The sequence below is a fragment of the Pongo abelii genome, chromosome 1 (genome assembly GCF_028885655.2).
Source record: "Pongo abelii isolate AG06213 chromosome 1, NHGRI_mPonAbe1-v2.0_pri, whole genome shotgun sequence".
Lineage (NCBI taxonomy): Eukaryota > Metazoa > Chordata > Mammalia > Primates > Hominidae > Pongo > Pongo abelii.
The window spans coordinates 62106761-62128676 of NC_071985.2; the positions used below are offsets into that span (position 1 = coordinate 62106761).

Genomic DNA, 21916 nt, shown 5'->3' on the forward strand with positions numbered 1-21916 from the left:
GTACTTGATTTGTTTCAGATACAGCGGAGAGGCCCATGTGGCTGGAACAGAAAGAACAAAGGTGAAATTGTGGGAGATGAGGTCAAAGCGACAGATATTAAGGGTGAGGTTCAAATCATATGTAGCTTTTGGTCATTAGAAGACTTTTGACTTTTATGCTGAGTAAAATGGGGACTCACCAGAGTGTTTCAGATGGAGGGACATGATCAGACTGCTTTAGAAGAATCACTTGGAGTTCTGTGCTGAAAATACACTGTGTCTACAGATAGAGGATATTAATCTGCAATTCATAGGCTTAGAGATGACATTTAAAGCTGTGAAGTAGATTTAATCCTATTATGTCTAGTTATAATGTAGAAAGTCTCAAGTAACTGTTGTTTTTAGGCTAACAACAAAGCACACTGGAACTACATAGTGATTTTTCCCCTAATTTCTTTTATCAATCAAAGAGCTAAAAATGCATAGAAATCATAACTTTTTTAGTTTGACTTAATCATAGAGATGAAAATGCATGGAAATCTAACAAAACTATATTTCAAAAAGGTACGAGCATTTCTTAGGAGAGAAGAGACAGACACACAGCTACTTTCATCCATGTTGAAGCATTGTGAAGAGAGAGAATCCAAAATAGAAGTTAGTGATTAAATATTGGCCACTTTTTCTCCAAGATTAATAGCCATTGCAAAGATGTTTACCCTCAATACATTTACTCAACATTGTACCAAAATTGCTAGGCAGTATGATATAAGTAAAAGAAATACTACAAAGGAAGACTGGAAAAAGTAAAACCATTTTATTTTCATACATAATTGAGCATGTAGAAAACTATGAAATATACAAAAAAAATTCAAATTAATACATGCATTGGGAAGGTTGCAAGATAAAAACGTCAATATAAAAATCAATTGTATTTTTATATACTGGTTACAAAATATGGAGAAAAACAAAAAATGATACAATTTAAATTAATATCTAAAAATATAAAATGCCAAGAAGTAAATCTAAATAAAAATGGAGTGTAGTAAGACTACTACAGTGAAAATTACAAAATGTAGTTGAGAGAAATTTAAGGAGACCTAACAAATGGAAAAATATGTTCATGAATAGGCAAACTTTCTTTTTCCCAAATTGATTTTTAAATTCAGCACAGTCTCAGTATAAATCCAGTTAACTTTTTTTCTTTTAAATTTTTATTTATTTATCTATTTATTTATTTATTATACTTTCAGTTCTGGAGTACATGTGCACAACGTGCAGGTTTGTTACATAGGTATATATGTGCCATGTTGGTTTGCTGCACCCATCAACTTGTCATTTACACTAGCTATTTGTCCTAATGGTATCCCTCCCCCATCCCCACATCCCGTGACAGGCCTCTGTGTGTGTTGTTCCTTTCCCTGTGTCCATGTGTTCTCATCGTTCAACTCCCACTTTTGAGTGAGAACATGTGGTATTTGGTGTTCTCTTCTTGTGCCAGTTAGATTTTTGGGGAAGAATTTAATGGGAGAATTCTAAAATATATATAGAAAATCAAAGGTACTTGAGATAGAAAAAAGTCTTGAAAAAAAGAAAAAGTTGGAGAACTTAGACCACCAAATTTCAAATTTTGTTCTAAAGTTGCAGTAAGCAGTTTACAGACAGATCAGTAGAATATAAAGAATAGAAAGTCCAGTAATAGAAGCACACATATATGATTTATAGATTACTAAGCAAGTTACCAACTCAATTAATAGGGAAACATGTCTTTTTAAATTGTGGTAAGCTATACAGAATATAAAATTGACTTTTTTAACCTTTTTTTTTTTTTTTAATTTTTGAGACAGGGTCTCACTCTGTCACCCAGGCTGGAGTGCAGTGGCAAGATTTCTGCCCACTGCATCTTCAACCTCCAAGGCTCAGGTGATCTTCCCACCTTAGCTCCCCCAGTAGCTGGGACCACAGGCACATGACACCACAGATGGCTAATTTTATTTGTAGAGACAGGGTCTCACTATGTTGCCCAGGCTGGTTTCAAACTCCAGGGCTCAAACTGTCCACCCACTTCGGTCTCCCAAAGTGCTGGGATTACTGGCATGAGCCACTGCACCTTCACTATTTTAACCATTTCTAAGCATAAAATTTAGTGGCATAGATAGTCACTATCCACTTCCGCAACTTTTTTATTATCCCAAACTGAAACTTTTTCCCCATACAAAACAAATGCTCTTTAACCCCTTCCCCCCATTTATTCCGTAGTAACCACTATTCTACTTTCTGTTTCTCTGGATTTAACATTTGACTCTTCTGGGTATTTTATGTAAGTGGGATTATACAATATTTGTCCTTTGTGTCTGACTAATTTCACTTACAATAATTCTTTTAAGTTCCATTGATGTAGCATTTATCAGATTTTCATTCCTTTTTAAGGCTGAATAATATTCTATTGTATGTATGTACCATGTTTTGTATATTCATTCGTCTATCAGTGGACACGGGTTGGTTCTACCTTTTGGTTATTGTGGATAATTTTGCAATAAATATGGGTGAACAGATACCCACTGGAGATCCTGCTTTCAATGATTTCAGGTATATACACAGAAATGAAACTGCTGGGCTATGTGGGAACTCTATGTTTAATTTTTTAAGGAAACGTCATATTTTTTTTTACAGAGACTTTACCATTTGACACTGCCACCAGCAATATACAAGGGTTGCAATTTCACCATATCCAATGACAACCATTGTTATTTTTAATTATTTTCTTTTATTAATAGCCATCGTAATGTGTTAGGATGGGCCTCCATAACAAAATACCACAGACTGCATGTTTTAAACAATAGAAACTTATTTTCTCACAGTTCTGGAAGCTGAGTAATTCAGTTTCAGGTAAGGTCTCTCCTTGGCTTGTAGAAAACCAGCTTCTCACCGTGTTCTCTCACATTGTTTAGAGAGCAGAAGAAGGCAATATCTCTCTTCCTCTTCTTACGAGGTCAAAGTCCAGGTGAATTAAGGTCCCACTCTTATGCCCTCACTTACCCTTAGTCACTTCCTAAAGATTATCTCTCCAGATACAGCCACATTGGGGGTTAAGGCTTCAAAGTATAAATTTTGTGACACAATTCAGTCTATGGCAGATGTAAAGTGGTATTACATTCTAGTTTTGATTTGCATGTCTCTAATAAGTAATGTTGAGCATTTTTTCATGTAGTTATTGCCATTCTATATCTTCTTCAGAGAAATGTCTGTTCAAGTCCTTTGCCAATGTTTCAATTGAGATGGCTGTAATTATTGTTGAGTTTCAGAAGTTCATTATATATTCTGGATATTAGTCCCTTATCAGATATATGATTTCTAGATATTTCTCTGTATTGATAGTATCCTTTGACATATATATATATTTTTAAATCTATATAAAATTCAATTTATCTATTTTTTCTTTTACTGTTCACGTTTAGAGTGTCATATCCAATAAATCATTTCCAAATTTTATGTCATGAAGATTTTCCCTTGCATTCTCTTCTAAGTGTGATCATTTTAGCTCTTACATTTAGGCCTTGGATCCATTCTGAGTTAATTTTTGTGTATATTTTAAGTAAGGTTCCGGTTTTATTCTTTTCCATGTAGATGTTCAACTTTCTCAAAACTTTTCATTGAAAAGACATCCTTTCCCCACTGAGTGAGGAAACTCCCCAATATAGGGTCAAGTGATTTTTTTTTTTTTGGTTAGGTTAATTCCTAACTTTGGTATTATTTTTCATGATACCAAAGTCAAAGACTTTTATAACGAGGACTGTAAAACATTGCTGAAAGAACTTAAAGAAAACATATATAACTGTGAACATTTCCCATATTCATAGTTACTCTGTATTTTTGCATGTTGACTTTATATCCTGCTACTTTACTCAATTTATCTGTTTTATTAATTTTCTTTTGTGGAATCTTTAGGGTACTCTACATATAAGATCATGTCATCTATAAACAGAGATCAATTTACTTCTTTCTTTCTAGCTTGGTTGCCTTTTATTTGATTTTCTTGCCTAATTGCTCTGGCTAGGATATCATTAATGTGTTGAACAAATATGGTGTAAACAGGCATCATTGTCCTGCTCATGATGTTAGGGAAAAGCTTTATCTTTCATCATTGAGTATGATGTTAACCGTGGGTTTTTCCTATAGGACTTACATTATGTTGATGTAGATTCCCTCAATTCCTAGTTTTTTAGTGATTTTGTCGTGAAAGAATATTGAATTTTGCCAAATGGTATTTCTGCACCATTTGAGATGATCATGGTTTTTTTCCTTACTTCTGTTAATTCAGTGTATTATGTTGATTGATTTTTATATATCATGTTTCAGGAATAAATTCCACTTGATCATGATATATAATTATTTTACTATTCTGCTAAATTTAATTTGCTACTACTTTGTAAAAACTTATGCACCAATTTTCATGATAAATTTTGATCTGTAGTTTTTTTTTGTAATGTTTTTGTTTATTGAAACATGTCTTTTTAACACATGAAAACACAAACCTTGATTTTCATCTCACTTTATACAAAAAATTTAATTTATATAGACTATAGACCTGAATGTAAAAACTTGCAAATAACTTCTCAGAAAATAAAATAATAATATTTAAATGATTTTGGATAGCCAAGCATACCTTATGCAGGACACATATAAGAAGGAGGAACTTAAATTCCAAAATTTAAAAATATATATATTCTGGCTAGCAAAATGACTATTAATAAAATTAAAAGGCAAGCCAATGTTCGAGAAATTTGTTCAAAATATATATAGTAGAAAAAGCACCTGTACCCAAATCATGTGAGGGCCTTTTGGAAGTCAACAATAAAAAGGCAACAACTCAATAAAACATGAACAAATATCTTCAATGGAACTTCTCTCTAAAAAGAATTTAAACAGACACTAGAATGACTAAAATAAAAATGACAAATAATGGAACATATTGGCAAGGATACGGAGCAGTTGATCACACATTGCTGGTGGCATTATAAAATGGTTCCACAATTTTGGATAACAGTTTGGAAGTTTGTTGTAAAATCTGTTATATCTACACTATAGCCTAGCTTTTATGTCCTAGATACTTATTCAAGATAAATAAAAATGTGTCTACAAAAACAATTTGGAAAACAGTATCCACAGCAGCCTTATTAATAAGAATATCTAATTGGAAATAATCCAAATTTCCATCAACAGGAGAATAATTAAAATGCAACATATTTTTGAAATTTAATACTGAGTTATCAAATTGATACCTATTGATACCTGCAACAATATGGATGATTCTCAAAAACATTAAACTGAACAAAATAATCCAGGCACAAAATAACACAATTATATTCACTGTTATGATTTCTAAAAGGCAGAATTATTCTAAGACAAGAGAAATAATAAAATGGATCCCAAGCTTTTTATTGGGGCAAAAATGAGGGACTGATTGAAAAGGGAAAGAATGGAACATTCCAGAATGATAGAAATATTATGTATCTTGTTTTTGCTGGTGATTTCCTGGATATACATAATTGCCAAGATTCATCAAATTAATCACTTAAATATGTGAATTTTCTTTTATTTAAATTATACCTTACAGGTAGTAAGAGAAATTCCTTTTCCATTATAGAACACTATGCTACTAAGTCCAAGCTTTCTGTGTACAGGTAACAGTTATAAATTCTGGACATAATACTAAAACACAACTGTCTGAGGACTCAGAGAAGCAAGTCAAATTAGGCAGAGTTGGAGGAAAGTTAAAATTTGGGGACTATATTTGATTGAAATGAATTTTCCATATGTGCAGCTTTATCATGAGAGATACCACAGCTGTGGCTACAGCATGGAATTTCCCAAAATATTCCTAGCCAGAGGAATCAGGGGAAGAAACCTGGGGGAACTAGGAGTTCCCCATAGAGTGAGGGGAGAATTTCTAGAATGAAGAGAACCGGAGAAAAAGAATCTCAGATTTGGTGCCCACTATATATCTGGCTAAATCCTGATCTATTTATTTTATGGGAAGACAGAAATTCCAGTTGAAATCTGAGCCATTGCCTACCCTAATAATGGCACAGTAAACAAACTCTAAGAAATTAATCATTTGCTAAAACAAAAACATTAGCACACTTTAAAGGAATACAAGTGAGTCCACAGTTACTACTACATAACATTCACAACGTCTAAGATACAATAACAAAAATTTAAAATTGTAAAGAGTTAGAAAAATGCAAACTGTTCTCAAGGGAAAAGACAACAATAGATTCCAACTTATAGATGAACCAGATGTTGAAATTATCAAGCAAGGACTATCAAGCAGATATTATAATGATGCTCAGTGATGGAAACTCAAATGTACTAGTATTAAATTTAAAATATTGAAATTTTAGGGAAAATATGCATGTGAATACGAAAGTAAACTAAATACAAATTTTAGAGCTGAAAAATGTTGGAATTAAAGAAAAATATATTTTATGGTCTTAAGAAAAAAAGGGATGTGACAGAGAAAATAACTAGTGAATTTGAAGATAAATTAATAGAAATAATTCAAGTTAAAAAAAAGAAAGCAAGATACATTAAAAGTTAACAAACTCCAGGAACCTGTTGAACAGTGGTCTAATTGTTCAAAATGTCTAATATATGTGTATTTGGAGAGCCAGAAGGAAAGGAAAAGGTAAATGTAGCAAAAATAAATTATTTGAAGAAATCATGGAATAAATTTACAGATTCAAGAAGCTCAGCTAACCTCAAATAGAATAAATGCAAACAAAGACATTTCTAGGTATAGAGGCAACACTGATGCAAACAGGTGTGGAGTTTCTATCAAGAATCATAGAAGCCAGAAGTCAGAGGATGCAGAAAAAAAAAATTGAAAATTTCATGCTTATTCATGATTAAAACTCTAAGCAAACAAGGAAGAGAGAGGAGCTTCCATAACTTGATAAAGGACATCTACAAATATGTGATAATATTGAACACCTTCCCCACCCCAAGATTTGGAACAAGGCAAAAAGATCTGATGTTACTTGTTCTATTCAATATCTTATTAGGGTTCCTAGCCACTATAATAATGCAAGAAAAGAAAGGTAAAACAATAAAAAAGTAGGAAGGAAAATGTTCTGTATATGTAGATTACAGAATTGTTTAGATAGCAAATCTTAAGGAGGCTACCAAAAACAAACAAACAAACAAATAAAAACTATTACACTTAATATGTGAATTTAACAAGATCACGTGATACAAGTTTAATATAAAAAAGAATTACTTTATGTATAAGAATTAAGCAATCATAAAATAAAATTTTAAGGTACTTGTTTTTCATTAGCTACAAAAGCACAAAATACTTAGGAATAAAATTAACAGTTTTGCAAAATCTTTTTACTGAACACCACAGAGCTCTACTTAGAGAAATTAAAGAAGATCTAAACAGATGTTTACATAGATAAACAGATGTTAGAACAGATAAACCATGTTCATCAACTGCAACACAGTGTTGTTAAGATGTCAATTCTTTGCAAATTATCTATCACTATAATCAAGTGCCAATCAAAATTCAAATATAATTTTGTAAATGAAGTTGACAAATGTATTCTAAAATTTGTATGAAAATTCAATTCAGATTATCAAAACAAGTTTAAAATTGAAAGAGAAAGTTGAAAGACAAACTACTTGATTTTAAGATTTAAATTAAACCTATAGTAATCAAGAGACTATGGAATTAGTGAAATGATAGGCATAGAGGTCAGTGGAATATAAAAAAAAAGAACTCAGAAATAAACCCACATATATACAGTATTGAAGATATATATCTCCAGAAATATATATATATATATACACACACATAAATATATGTGTGTGTGTATGTGTGTATGTATTTTTCCCTAAGGATTACCCCTGTATCTCCAGAAATTAGAGAAAATTAGCTAAGAAATTTGGAAAATGTAAAAAAGTATATAAATCTGCAAGCATTAAGCTTACATAAAGATAAAATTTGAAGAAATCTACTAACATCAAGTCAAGAGAAATAACAGAAAACACTAACACATGGTCATGAAGTTTAAGACCAACATTTGCATGAACTGGGTCCAGAGCATGTAGGAAAGGAGTCACAATGTTTGTAGCAGTCACCATGTTTTATTTGTGGATCTGTAGTCCCATCTACTGCTAATGGTGAATCATTGCAAATAAAATAACTGTTGATAAGTTTAAATGCATGGTATGCTTTTTGAAAGCATGCACCTGTGAGTGGTGTTTCCAAGAAGTAATATGTTTTGGGAGAAGAATAAGTCTTTAAATTGGCAATTTCAGCAAGTCATTTTGTATAATGCATTAAACTTGCTAGGAGATCCAAATGTTACATTATTCAAATGCTACCCAATAAAGTCCACTGGTGTTTTTCAGTGTTTGAAAATCCACTATAAGCCAGAATTCTTTATAAATACTGTAAAAGGAAACATTGCAAAGATACGAAGATGTTATTGTGGAATACTTTGTCAATACTTTTAGAAACTGTCTTAAATTCTGAATCATCAAAGCAAGATTACTTTTTAGGGCAAAGCTAAATAAAGGCAAGCAGAAAACAGTTTCCTAATCTAAAAGAGAAACAAGCTAATGTGTTGGTAACAATTTTCCATTGATCTCTCGTGTGTCCAGATGTCAAGATAATAGCTCATTTTCTCCAAATAGTATTTTTAAGATGTTTAAATACACAAGTGTCAGGGAAGACAGAGATATCTCTCCACAAAGGATTTGCTTACATCTCAGGATATTAAAGATAAAAATCTCTCTCACTTCCTTCATTGGTGCATATCTGTTATATTCCAAGGTAATAAAATTAATGTCTCTCTCTGAAGGGGAGAATAGGCAGATTTGCCAATGGCCTCCTATATAACAATCAAGCCTTTCTAATATTAGTGATTCTCTGTCCTAACATACTCCATTGTGTGTATAGACAACAGCCACCCCTCATCACATCATCTTCTAAGGAAAGGAACCAGGGTAACTGACACAGCAATGCTTCTCTGGCTTCTGCTATTGCTCTGAATAACAAGCTGTCTTTTATCTCTGACCCAGGATTCTCATGTCTTCTGACATATATGAAGCAGTGCCAAGCAACCTTGTTAGATGCAAACACTGCAAAACCTCAGACCTTTTACATTTTCTCAAAATATAAACATGTGTCCTAAAATTTTAACTTGAAAATTGTTTTAGATTTTTTTTTGGAAGAAGAGAATTTGAAATGAAGACTGATAAAGAATAGCCAATGAAGTAGGGGTTCCACCAAAAGATAGTGGTTCCATACAAAATCAAGTTAAATGAGTTACACTCTGTAAAATATTGTTGGCAAACAAACAAAATGTGGGAGGAGATTTGACCATCAAATGTATTAGTATAGGAGCCATTAGCAACTTTAGCAAGAGTTCTTTCAGTGGAGTGGTAGAAATGAAAGTCTATCAGGGTGTGTTCAAGAGAGAAGAGTGAGAGGAGCTGAGATGGCAAGTATAGATATCCCCATTTTAGAAGTAGGAGAACAGGAGTCAGGAAATTTAGAAAAAAAATACCCTTAAAACCTCACTGGTAAGTAATGATGCTGAGATCATCTGGTGCTGTTGGCTCCCATTCTCTTTCCATTATAACGTGTAGCCTACCATACAGAATGTTAGAGCTGTCAGGGTCTTAATTTTCTTGACAGATGGGAATTTAGAAGTCATTTGTGAATTAATAGCACTATTCTGAATCATGATTGAGATGGACTCTACATTGGCTAGCTATACTTTCATGTAAATGAAGATATATTAGATTTAAAATGATGGCTAGGTGATTTAGATTTCAATTGACTCTCAGAATTTAGGGTTTATTGCCTAGGGAAAACTCTAATTCTCATATGTTATGATTGACTAACCGCTCTTTTGTTATGGGAATATAATTTGACTTTAGTCAGGTTTTACAATGGAATTTAGCTTTTTTCTTCTTATTTTTTTAAATGTACAGTAGTATCTATTTTGGTCCTTGCATAAATTTTGTGCCAGAATGGCCATCTCAAACCACACAGCTGCTCTCAAATTTCAGTGAATTTTGATTAATGCAACATCTGCCCTGTCTGTCTTGTGCTTGCCCATGTATTAATACCCAGCTTTGTTGGCTCCAAGAGTCTCTCAAGCATACAATAAATAAGTTCCAATGACTTAGAACCTTCTGCTTCAGCTGATTGTAAAAGTTTTTGTTGTTGTTGTTTTCTCTTTTATGGCTAGTTTAAAATTTCTCCTGTTCTCTCAGAACGGCTCAAATAATCAATGATTAAAATATATATTTCAAAAAGGTTAGTGTTTCTGTGTTTCCCCAAGAAATATAAGCTTCCTCTTTGAAGAAAAAATAACTGGTTTTGAAACAACTTATAGCTAGATATTATAATAGGAGTCTTATGTCAGCTCATTAAAATGGTTTCCATTTCACAGTGAGCCGAAATACACTATATTGAAGTTATTCTAAAAATCAGAATTAAAAATTTTAATTGTATTACATTACATTTTGCTATGTATATATTTTTGCTATATACTTTAAAACAATTCAAAGCTAAAAATATTTATAAAATATGATTTTCCTTAATGAGATTTCTACCCAAAGAGGCACAAAGAAGCAAAAAAAGAAATAAAGAACACTGCTAACTTTAATCTTCTACAAGACAGATTCCATGTGAGCGTTATATTTTTAAAAATCAATCAGAAAAATAGATATTGCTGGGTCAGAATAATTTATGGACATACTAATTTCAGTCTTGACTTTATTTTTCCATCATATATCCTCTTGCCTGTTCTGAGAATTTTGCTGCAGGCCAAGAGCCAAGTTACCAATAGGCTACACGGCAATCTGTTTTTTCTCTTTCAATTTTCTCTCCAACTTTATAGGACTATATTAGACTAGAGAGGTGAGTGGTCAAGGCATTCAAGAAAAGAGAAAATCTCTCTAATTTTTAGAGGAACATTTCTGTAGGTGGATGGTATGGACTGATGGGCCATGTCTTTTCATTTCCCTAGGTTGGCAGCATATCCTCCTGGTGGGGAGAAGTTTGTATGTAGCACCAAGGCAGTCTGAACCCTAGATATGAGGGTCCACAGTCTCAGCAAAGAATCATGGGATATGAGAAAGTGACCAACTTCAATCTCAAAGATAAGTCTTAAGCAAGAAGTATGTCAGCATGGGAGTTCTTATAATCTCAGATGCTCTAAAAAAGTCCCAGCAATGACAAATTGAATTTCGCTAACCAGGAAATAATAATGGCTTACAGTCTGATATAATCATATTTCAAGAAAATAAATATTATGACATTTCCTATATGAAGTGTCTCTAACATGTTAAGTATAATATTGAAAACTGTTACTAAATTAAAAGTTAAATTTCACACATGAATCTTTTTATGCAATAACAGATCAAATATTTTATTCTCATTTCATATAACCTTCACAATAATCGCATGAATAAAGATAATAATTCTCCATTTAAAAAATTTATAAAATTATACTCAAAAAGCTAGATTGCTTATCTAAGAGGGAAAGAATGATATTCAAATTCTGTCCAATTCCTGTCTTTCCACTATATGCTACAGTTTTAAGAAGATACTTTTATTTTAGGAAGTAACCATTATATCACTTCCTCACAAGGGACTTCTATTGGAGTAATAATGCTAGCTTTTCTTTGAATATTTCACTCTATCTTGCCTCTAAGAGGAGGCAGAGGGGTCCTTTTAGACTTTGTTTCTGAGCCAATCAACCTGTCTATAGAACACACATGTTTTGTGCTACTCTTTCTCTTAAGTTAAAGGAGGCAACTGTTTGGAGGCCTTATGGCTTCTCAGCTCTGACTGAGACCAAATGGGCAACTTAATTCTTCAGTCCAGAGTTGGAAAGACCATGCACATCCTATCAAGGTTGTTGGTTTTTTTTTTTTTCAGTAATAGAACTCATATTTTTATCTTTCTTTTGAAAACCTGTGCTCATCTCTCAATTGTTTCCAAACTTATAAAGGTAGAAAGGTGTTTGTTGGTCCCCATCAAAGTCTACCTTCTGTGCTTAAGTAGCAACTTTCAAATTCCTGTACTTAAATTCACTCAGTAGCTCTTCATGTGGACTCATTTGGCTGAAAATAGTAGCAATCCAAGTCAATCTAAAGTTGATTAGGAGAAAAAGGATAATGAATAAGATCAGAAGATAGTTTAGTGTGCAAGCAGGTATCAGGAACACTGAAATCCTGAACTCGTATCTTCTGGTCTTTTATCTGGGTTTATTTTTATGTCACCTTCGTTACTTTGGCTGTACAATTACTTTCCCCACATGGTGAGTAACATGACCATGATACTCCCAATGCTTAATTCTTTTTTTTTTTTTTTTTTGAGATGGAGTCTCACTCTGTCACCAGGCTGGAGTGCAGTAGCACAATCTCAGCTTACTGCAGCCTCTGCCTCCCAGGTTCACGCCATTCTCCTGCCTCAGCCTCCCGAGAAGCTGGGACTACAGGCACGCATCACCACACCCAGCTAATTCTTGTATTTTTAGTAGAGACAGGGTTTCAGCATGTTGGCCTCGATCTCTTGAACTCATGATCCACCCGCCTTGGCCTTCCAAAGTGCTGGGATTACAAGTGTAAGCCACCATGCCCAGTCAATGCTTAATTCTTTACTTCTGACTTACAGGTCTCATAACTGCAGACATAGTTGCTATCTATACTCATTCAGATGTTTAGAAAAAAATCCCAGAGAAAAATGCTGATTATTCCAATTTCATTCAGGCACTAGACTGAACTAAGCAATTGTGACTAGGGCAGTTAAGTTTTATAAGAATATGACCATGCCAATGGCGGCAATCATATAATTCAGGGAAAACCAGACAATCTAAGGGTAACTCATGCTGGTTCCTCTGCCTGACATAATCTTCCCACATATGTGCATTTCTTACTCCTGCTCTCTTTCATTTTATTCAGGTCTTTTCTCTGCTCATTTCACATTGAAGAGGCTTCCCTGACTACCCTAACTGAAATAACACCTCTCACTCTCTGGCTATTTACTTTGCATTGCCTTTCAAAGATAATACACCCAGCATATGCCTAACGTATAATAACTGCTCAATAAATATTTGTTGAACAAATTGATGGAACAAAATATAAAAGGAAGAGAAAGAGGAGGGGAGGATCACAGCATCACAAGTAGCGCTTTCTCTTGTCCTTACTAATCAGGTTCCTCTATAACTTTGTCACACTCGGAATGTAACACTGTCTCAACTTCTCTGCAAAGAAACCAGTTTTCTTCACTTTCTCAGTGAAATATTTTAAAATTAAAATCTTTGCTTCTGTGATTTCGCCACCACACTTGAAATGCTATCTTTAATAAATATGAAGATATATTTAAATAAAATATTAGTCATTTGGATTTATGCATGGAATTTTATTAAGAATCAGAGTTGTATCCCTAGATATTTTATTCTCTTTGTAGCAACTGTGAATGGGAGTTCAGTCATGATTTGGCTCTCTGTTTGTCTATTATTGGTGTATAGAAATGCTTGTAATTTTTGCACATTGATTTTGTGTCCTGAGACTTTGCTGATGTTGCTTATCAGCTTAAGGAGATTTGGGGCTGAGACAATGGGGTTTTCTAAATATACAATCATGTCGTCTGCAAACGGGGACAATTTGACTTCCTCTTGTCCTAATTGAATACCCTTTATTTATTTCTCTTGCCTGATTGCTCTGGCCAGAACTTCCAACACTATGTTGAATAGGAGTGGTGTGAGAGGGCATCTTTGTCTCATGCCAGCTTTCAAAGGGACTGCTTCCACCTTTTGCCCATTCAGTATGACATTGACTGTGGGCTTGTCAGAAATAGCTCTTATTATTTTGAGATGTGTTCCATCAATACCTAGTTTATTGAGTGTTTTAACATGAAGGGTGTTGAATTTTATCAAAGGCCTTTTCTGCATCTATTGGGATAATTACATGGTTTTTGTCATTGGTTCTGTTTATGTGATGGATTGCATTTATTGATTGTGTAAGTTGAACCAGACTTGCATCCCAGGGATGAAGCCGACTTGATTGTAGTGGATAAGCTTTTTAATGTGTCATCATCCTCAACAAACTAACACAGGAACAGAAAACCAAACACTGCATGTTCTCACTCATAAGTGGGAGTCGAACAATGAGAACACATGGACACAGGGAGGAGAACATCACACACTGGGGCCTGTCAGGAGGTGTGGGGCAAAGGGAGAGATAACATTAGGACAAATAGCTAATGCATCTGCGGCTGAAAACCTAGATGACGGGTTGATGAGTGCAGAAACCACCATGGCACATGTATACCTATGTAACAAACCTGCACATTCTACACATGTATCCCAGAACTTAAAGTATAATTAAAAAAAAATCAAAGTAATGGTTATTGAATATGGCTGATATTATTTAAATAATTAATATTCCAATTATTAAAAGTAATTTACCTGAAAAATTAAACACATTTTTTCTTTTTCTTCCAAAGACATGGAGTGAAACTTTATTGCCATAAATCAACTAAAACATATGAGAGTAGATTTTAGGTGCTCTTGCCACCGAAAAAGGAAAACATGAGTAACTATGAGATGAAGGGTATGTTAATTTAGTTGGTTTTCATGACCACTTTTTGTGTATGAGCATGTCAAAACATCATGTTATGCAACTTAAATATATGCTATAAAAACATATGACATCTACAAAGGCAGAAGCATAGGACAAGAGAGGAGGGTGGTAACACTGTTGCTGTTGTTGCTAACGATTGATGATGATGATGACAGTAGTGATTATTTGCTGCTGTTGCTAATGATCGATGATGATGACAGTAATGATTATGACTAGTTTGTTTACAATTTCAATCGAGACTGTCTGAAAAACTTAGAAAATGTATTTGCTATATATAAGTTGTAATTGGTTATCCACAAAGATTTAATAAAAATATTACTTAGGTTTTTGTTTTTTCTTCGGAGTGCGGCAGGGAGGGACACTAAAATCTTTTAAACAAATAAAGTTTCAAGAAGCGAAAGTGGAGTATTTCTTCAATCTTGGCAGCATCAATTAAATGTCATCATGAAAAATTAATCCAAATTCACTTTTATTTTTTTTAGTGTCAGCAGTTTTCCAGCTTGTGTTACTGCCTATTCAAATGAAGCTCTATCAGTCTTTTAATTCATTCCCCTCTTCTGTGCCTTTGACATAAGACTACTGTCATGGAATTATCTTTTTGTTAGAAATAAAAATAAAACACGCAAGGAAGATATATAGAAAGGTGACTTCATGTGTAGCTTTTTGAATTAAAATGTTCATGCTCCAGGTGTGCTCTGAACATTTTCACAAGTAAACAAAATTCTTCCACAGTTGTCATTCCTAAATGTCCACGTAGAGACTTCAATCCTTTCATGCAGATGAGTTTGAAATATCAAGCTTTTGCTTCACATATTGTTTCTAAAACACGGCAGGTAGTGGCAGGTCCTGGCTAGAGCAGGTTATGACTGTTATGGTGGTGCTTCAGAGAAAGAGGACAAAAAAGAAGATTGGGACAGAAAACTGCCTGCCACACAAGAGCATGGGGCTAACAGGGCAGGAGTCAGGACTCAAAGATTTACTGGCTGTGTCACGTGGCTCTTCACTGACCTAGAAAAGGCTTGAAGTAACACTGAAATGAGGAGTGAGTGAGGCAACATAGAGGCAGCAGTTTGCAGGTGTAAAGAAGCCCTACTAATGTTACTTAACCATCACAAACATAGTGCTTATTCTAGGACAGGCACTGTTTTCAGCTTTATGTGGAAATCTTGCGACATTATCTGCTGGGTACTATTATTTCCATTCTTCAGAAGGAGAAACTGCAGAGGTTATGTAATTTGCCTGTGGTTACACAGCTGTGGCTCTGGGATTCAGTTTAGCTTCAGAGTCACTTCTCGTTAAGAGAGGCACTATGCTATAGTGTCTCCCATTGTTGCTAACTGTGACTTCAAGCTATATAGCCTCACAGTTTTCTAATCTGTGAAATGCGAGTGTTCTATTACGTTATTTCCAAGGGCTCTTTCAAATGTAACAGTAAATAACTCAAAGCCAGTGTTGTGGCTGGCCCACAAGGGCTTCACTTTCAAGCTTGCCAGGTTTGGAAGAATCTAGAGAATGGCGTAGTGTCAGGATATGGAATCTGTTCTGCTTAAAGATTCCCTGATCTGCAAATCTCATTATTTCATGGATTTGAAGGCTCTTCTTGCCTCCTTGAATGACTTTGCATCCCTCTCATTTGCTGAGAGTTGTGACAATATTGGATTACTGGTGGAACCAAGAGCATCACATACTATAAACACACTCTTCCAGACCAATGACTTGACTGAGGGAGTGATGGAGGAGGTGCTGTGAAGGAAGGCAGACCTCATTCTCTCCTACCATCCACCAATTTTCAGACCTATAAGGCACATAACCTAGAAAACCTGGAAAGAGCTCCTGGTAATCCACGGTCTGGCGAACGAAGTTGGTATGTATTTTCCTCACATAGCCTATGATGCCGCACCCCAGGGAGTTTGCAACTGGTTGGCTAAAGGGCTTGGAGCTTGTACCTCCAGGCTGATGCATCCTTTCAAAACTTCCAACTACTCCACAGAGAGAACCCACCGAAGACCTGGACAAAGTCATGTCTGCAGTGAAAAAAAGTTGTGAATATTTCTGTCACTTCTTTGTCTGCTGGGATTGATAATGAAAAACAAACATGACTCAGTCTCAATTATACTTAGAAGACTTTGATGCAGGTAGTGGCTTTTCTCTCCCAGAACATAAAATGACATCAGAAGACTGAAATTATGTACTGGAGAAGCCTTTGCTTCTACATACTGGAATGGGACGGTTATGCATAGTGGATGAATCTATCTCCCTGACAGCTATGACTGAGCCAATCACAAACTGCTTAAAACTATCACATATGTGCTTAGTTCTTAGAGTAGGGAGGACCGAAGGTTCTAAAGTCAAAGTCGTGGCCCTGTGTGCTGATTCTGGGAGCAGTGTTCTGCAGAGTATAGAAGCTGACCTTTACCTCCCAGGTGGGATGTCTCATCATAATATTCTGAATGCTGCTTCCTAAGGAATAAATGTCATCCTTTATGAACTCAGCAACACTGAATAAGACTTTCTTTCTGACATTTGAGATATACTGTGTGCTTACTTGAAGAGTAAGATTAATATTATCCTTCAGAGACAAGCAAGGACCCTCTTTATGTAGTATAACACAGACAGGAACATCAGGATAACACAATCTACAAATCGATTGGGCCCTTTCAGAAGAATGTCTTAAAATTTATTATAATTTCTGATTTGTTACACTGGTTCACCACGTTTCATACCTCATAAGGTAAAAACTGAAAAATAACTACCATGTTAAAGAACAAATATTTATTAAAAACTCTACGAAAGCCTGACTAAAATCTATTTACTTAAAATAAGTCATGAATTGGTGAATATTTTTATCATTCCAGCTTTTTAAATATGTGCTGTAGATATATTAAATGCTTTTGCAATTTAATCCAGGATATATGATTAGGTGGTTGGGTACCAACACATATACCAGTCCTGATGGCCCTGCACTTTCCTTTGTGTTTTTTCAAGCTCTATATGATGTTAGTATGTCAATTATCCTTTAAGAAAATTTCTCAGCTGGGCATGGTGGCTCACGCCTGTAATCCCAGCACTTTGGGAGGCAGAGGTGGGCAGAGCATGAGGTCAGGAGTTCGAGACCAGCTTGACCAACATGGTGAAACCCCATCTCTACTAAAAATACAAAAATTAGCTGGACGTGGTGGTGTATGCCTGTAATCCCAGCTACACACGAGGCTGGGGCAGGAGAATCGCTTGAACCAGGAGGTGGAGGTTGCAGTGAGCCGAGATCATGAGATCATGCCGTTGCACTCCAGCCTGGGTAACAGAGCAAGACTTCATCTCAAAAAAAAAAAAAGTTTCTAAATCCATTTCCTTTTCCTGAATTTTTCACTCTTGTACTACTAGGAAATACTTCATATACTTCACCAAGTGCTAATTCTGTAGACAGTGGGTGTCTACTTCTCCATTTGTGCCAGGACTGTGACTTAAAGATTGGATATTCCTGCAGTAGTAATGAAGAAGAGTAGGATTGGGTGGGTTAGCACCATTTGAATGCCGAAAAAAGTCCTCTAGCCGTACAAAGCATTCCTTTTTTTTTTTTTAACCACCCAGGACTCCAAACCTTGGTTTGTTTTGGTACAGAAAATTAGAAATATCTAGAAGAGATTTACGGGCACTAGGAAGAATTTTCAGAACTAAACAAGGTTAATGGCTCAATGAATATATCAATTCATTTGTTATATTCATTTATATGTATATTAATTAACTCTATTCACTGACTATTGTAAGGCACAAGGCTAAATTCTATAGGTGAGGAATTAAAAAAAATTAATAAACTATCATCCCAGCCTCAAGATTACTAATAAGTAGGTTAACACAATTGGGCAAGTAGAATTTTAAAGTCCCTTACATAGTTTCTAAAAAGATACCTTATGGGACCAAATGAAATACTTGGTCCAGACAGATCAGAAAGGGAGAAAGAGAAATATCTGATATGTATAGCAAGCATGGAAGGGTTTAGTGTAAACCCTGGGTAAGAGTGGAAGAGGTCAACATGTTGGACTAAATGTGTTAAAAAATGTAAGGCACTACTAAAGTTTAGAGAAAATCTAGAGCAGTCTGTAAAAGGAATTCCAGTTGACTAGACAGTAGTTCTTAGAAATTGTGGCAAGATGCACTAAGAAAATTTAAAGAAAAGCAATTATGATTAAATAAATACAGCAGAAGTCAGCAATGTGTCCATTAACATGACAATTGGAAAACAAGAATCAAGAGCTACTTGGAGATCCAAATGGGCAACAGGATGATCTCCAGCAGAAATATGGTCTTAAATACAAAGTTTGGTATCAGGGGAGGACTCAAAGTTCTAGGTATCAAGATTGGCTTGAATAAGTTGCAGCTGAAGTCCTAAATATGATAAGGAATCAGGCTGATTATCATCATGCACACCGAAATGCAAGAGAATAAAATAGGGGAAAGATGGTAGTAAAAAATAAAAATGAATCTCAGTCACTTAAGTGTGATAAATAGTTGACAATAAATACAAATAAAGATCATTAATACTAAGAAATCTGGATATAAATGGTGCTAACTTTCCTGTTATCTGGTACATGACTAAGGCTGGTATACATCCCAGCTCTTAAGATAAAGCTGATCTTTTCCATGACAGTCCAAGCTTCAGCTACAGGGAATTGAGGAACGTTGAAGCCATGAAATAAGATAGTTCCATCAAAGATCTATAAAAAAAACCTGGACGCTGCCTTTGCAGCATGTATTATCTAGCCCCATCACCACAACTTTTCCAATTCTAACTGAATCCCAATTTTGATGCAAGATTTACTCCTCCACCGTGTGACTCCAGAGAAGTTGAACTCATTCTCAACTCTAGGAATAGTTCTGAATTAGTTGCAGCCAATCAATGGCTGGCAATCCCCAGAAGATTAACATTGATCCAAAGGATCCAACATAACTATGTTGGACCAGTCAGACTAGAGTAAGGACTTACATTCCAACCCTGGGAGATACATATTTTTTCTCTATGTCATGACTGAGAAAGAATGCCTATTGGAGCTACCTGAAGGTCACAAGGAAAACTAGTCTTAGGATGAATCGAATATCCAACATAGTAAAATGGTAATATGGGAAAATAAATTACTTAGTAACATCATTGACTCATTGTAAATAAACTTACTCAACCTCTGAACTTTTAGACATGGGACATAATAAATATCTTTATTACTTAATTCAGTTTGTTTTTAATATATATTCTTACTATTTAATGTCATTTGTGTTTGGGGTTTTTATTCTTGCAGTCAAAAGCATGCTCACTGATTTTTAAGGTTCATTGGTGATTCAAGTGCTTAATAGTAAATAGTAACAATGTACATGATTTATCTTCCCTTCCTGAATCTAAGATTTCCCTTCTCATCCAACATTATTTGTTTCACCCTGTTTGATCTGTTCATCAGCTTTTGAAAATGTTCCCTTCAGGTTTTAGAACAATTTTTCCTAATCCAGTTAAAGGTTCAAATATAAATGCCTTTGAGGGCAGGTTAGGTAATGAAATGTGTGACATTTGCCAAAGGTACGAGAAGAGACTATGCTTTCAACTTCAGGTTGAATTTGGTGAGCCACAGGCAGCACTTTTCAAATTAAAAAAAAAAAACCTAGTAGAATAGAATGTGATAGATCAATCAGAACATACCCCACAAATGTAGTAAGCAGTAAATACTGTGTGTGTGTGTGTGTGTGTGTGTGTGTGTGTAACAGAGAGAAACTTTGGGTAACAACACAAAATGTGTCTCTTACTATAAAGATACATGCACATATATGTTTATTGCAGCACTATTCACAATAGCAAAGACACGGAATCAACCCAAATGCCCATCAATGGTAGACTGGATAAATAAAATGTGGTACATTTACACCATGAAATACTATGCAGCCATAAAAAGGAACAAGATCATGTCCTTTGCAGGAACATGGATGGAGTTCGAAGCCATTATCCTCAGCAAACTAATGCAGAAACAGAAAATCAAACACCATGTGTTCTCATTTATAAGTAGGAGCTGAATGATGAGAGCACATGGACAGATGGTAGAGAACACACACTGGGGCCTGTTGAAGGGGGGTTGGGGGGATGGAGAGTGTCAGGAAGAATAGCTAATGAATGCTAGGTTTAATGCCTAGGTGATGAGTTGATCTGTCCAGCAAACCACCATGACACACATTTAGCTATGTAACAAACCTGCACATCTTGCACGTGTACCCCTGAACTTAATAACTGAAGAGAGAAAAAAATATGTTTCATACTGGACACTTTCACAATTTAAAAAACACTGAAGCAGATGAAATATGCTCCATTTAAAACCATCACATTTATAACAAATACATAAAACACTATCCTAGGAAAAAAGATTTTAATGCAGGTGCAACTCAGCCTAGATACAACCATCTTGTGACTCCAAGTGGAATTCTGCATGTATAATACCAATTTCTATTTATGTATTTATATTTGAGATGGAATCTCACTCTGTTACCCAGGCTGGAGTGCAGTGGTGCAATCTTGGCCCACTGCAATCTCCAACTCCTGGGTTCAAGCGATTATCCTGCCTCAGCCTCCCGAGTAGCTGGGATTACAGGTGCGCACCACCATGCCTGGCTAATTTTTGTATTTTTAGTAGAGAGAGGGTTTCACCATGTTGGCCAGGCTGGTCTTGAACTCTTGACCTCAGGTGATCTGCCCACCTCAGACTCCCAAAATGCTGGGAATATAGGTGTAAGCTACTGTGCCCGGCCAGTCATTTCTATTTTAATTAAAGGTGATTGAGAATATATAATCTGGAATTGAATTATACTGAATTTGCCAGTATTCATTAAATTTCCACCACAACCTGAACTTATTGAGATAATTATAGCTCTATTACCAAATCACTTTTATTTATATGGCTCCATTTCTCAGTTTTTCCCTAAATATTTTTCAAATCTTATCACCAGGTTACGACTTGATAATCTTCTGATAAAATGCTGTCTTGTCAAATATGGAACATCAGATTGTTTTTACTACTTTAAAAGTAAGATAGCCATCAAAAATGTGTTAAGATACTTTGAAGGCCACATTATGTACCAAAACTTCCTGATCTCCTGAATTATTTCCTTTCAGTGAATATACACTGTTCTTGCCCACAGCTAACCTGAAAACAGATACCGTTTTTTTCCTTTAAAAGAAAACAATGTGCATTGAAATTATTTATCTAATATGCATTTTATAACCATAAAAAATCTGTAAATTCCC

The 21916-nt window shown here is 34.9% G+C and overlaps 1 pseudogene; it reads left to right on the forward strand.

Annotated features, from left to right (window-relative positions):
• Window positions 1–16227: 16227 nt before the first annotated feature.
• Window positions 16228–17253, forward strand: LOC100432558 (NIF3-like protein 1; annotated as a pseudogene).
• The last annotated feature ends 4663 nt before the right edge of the window (window positions 17254–21916 follow it).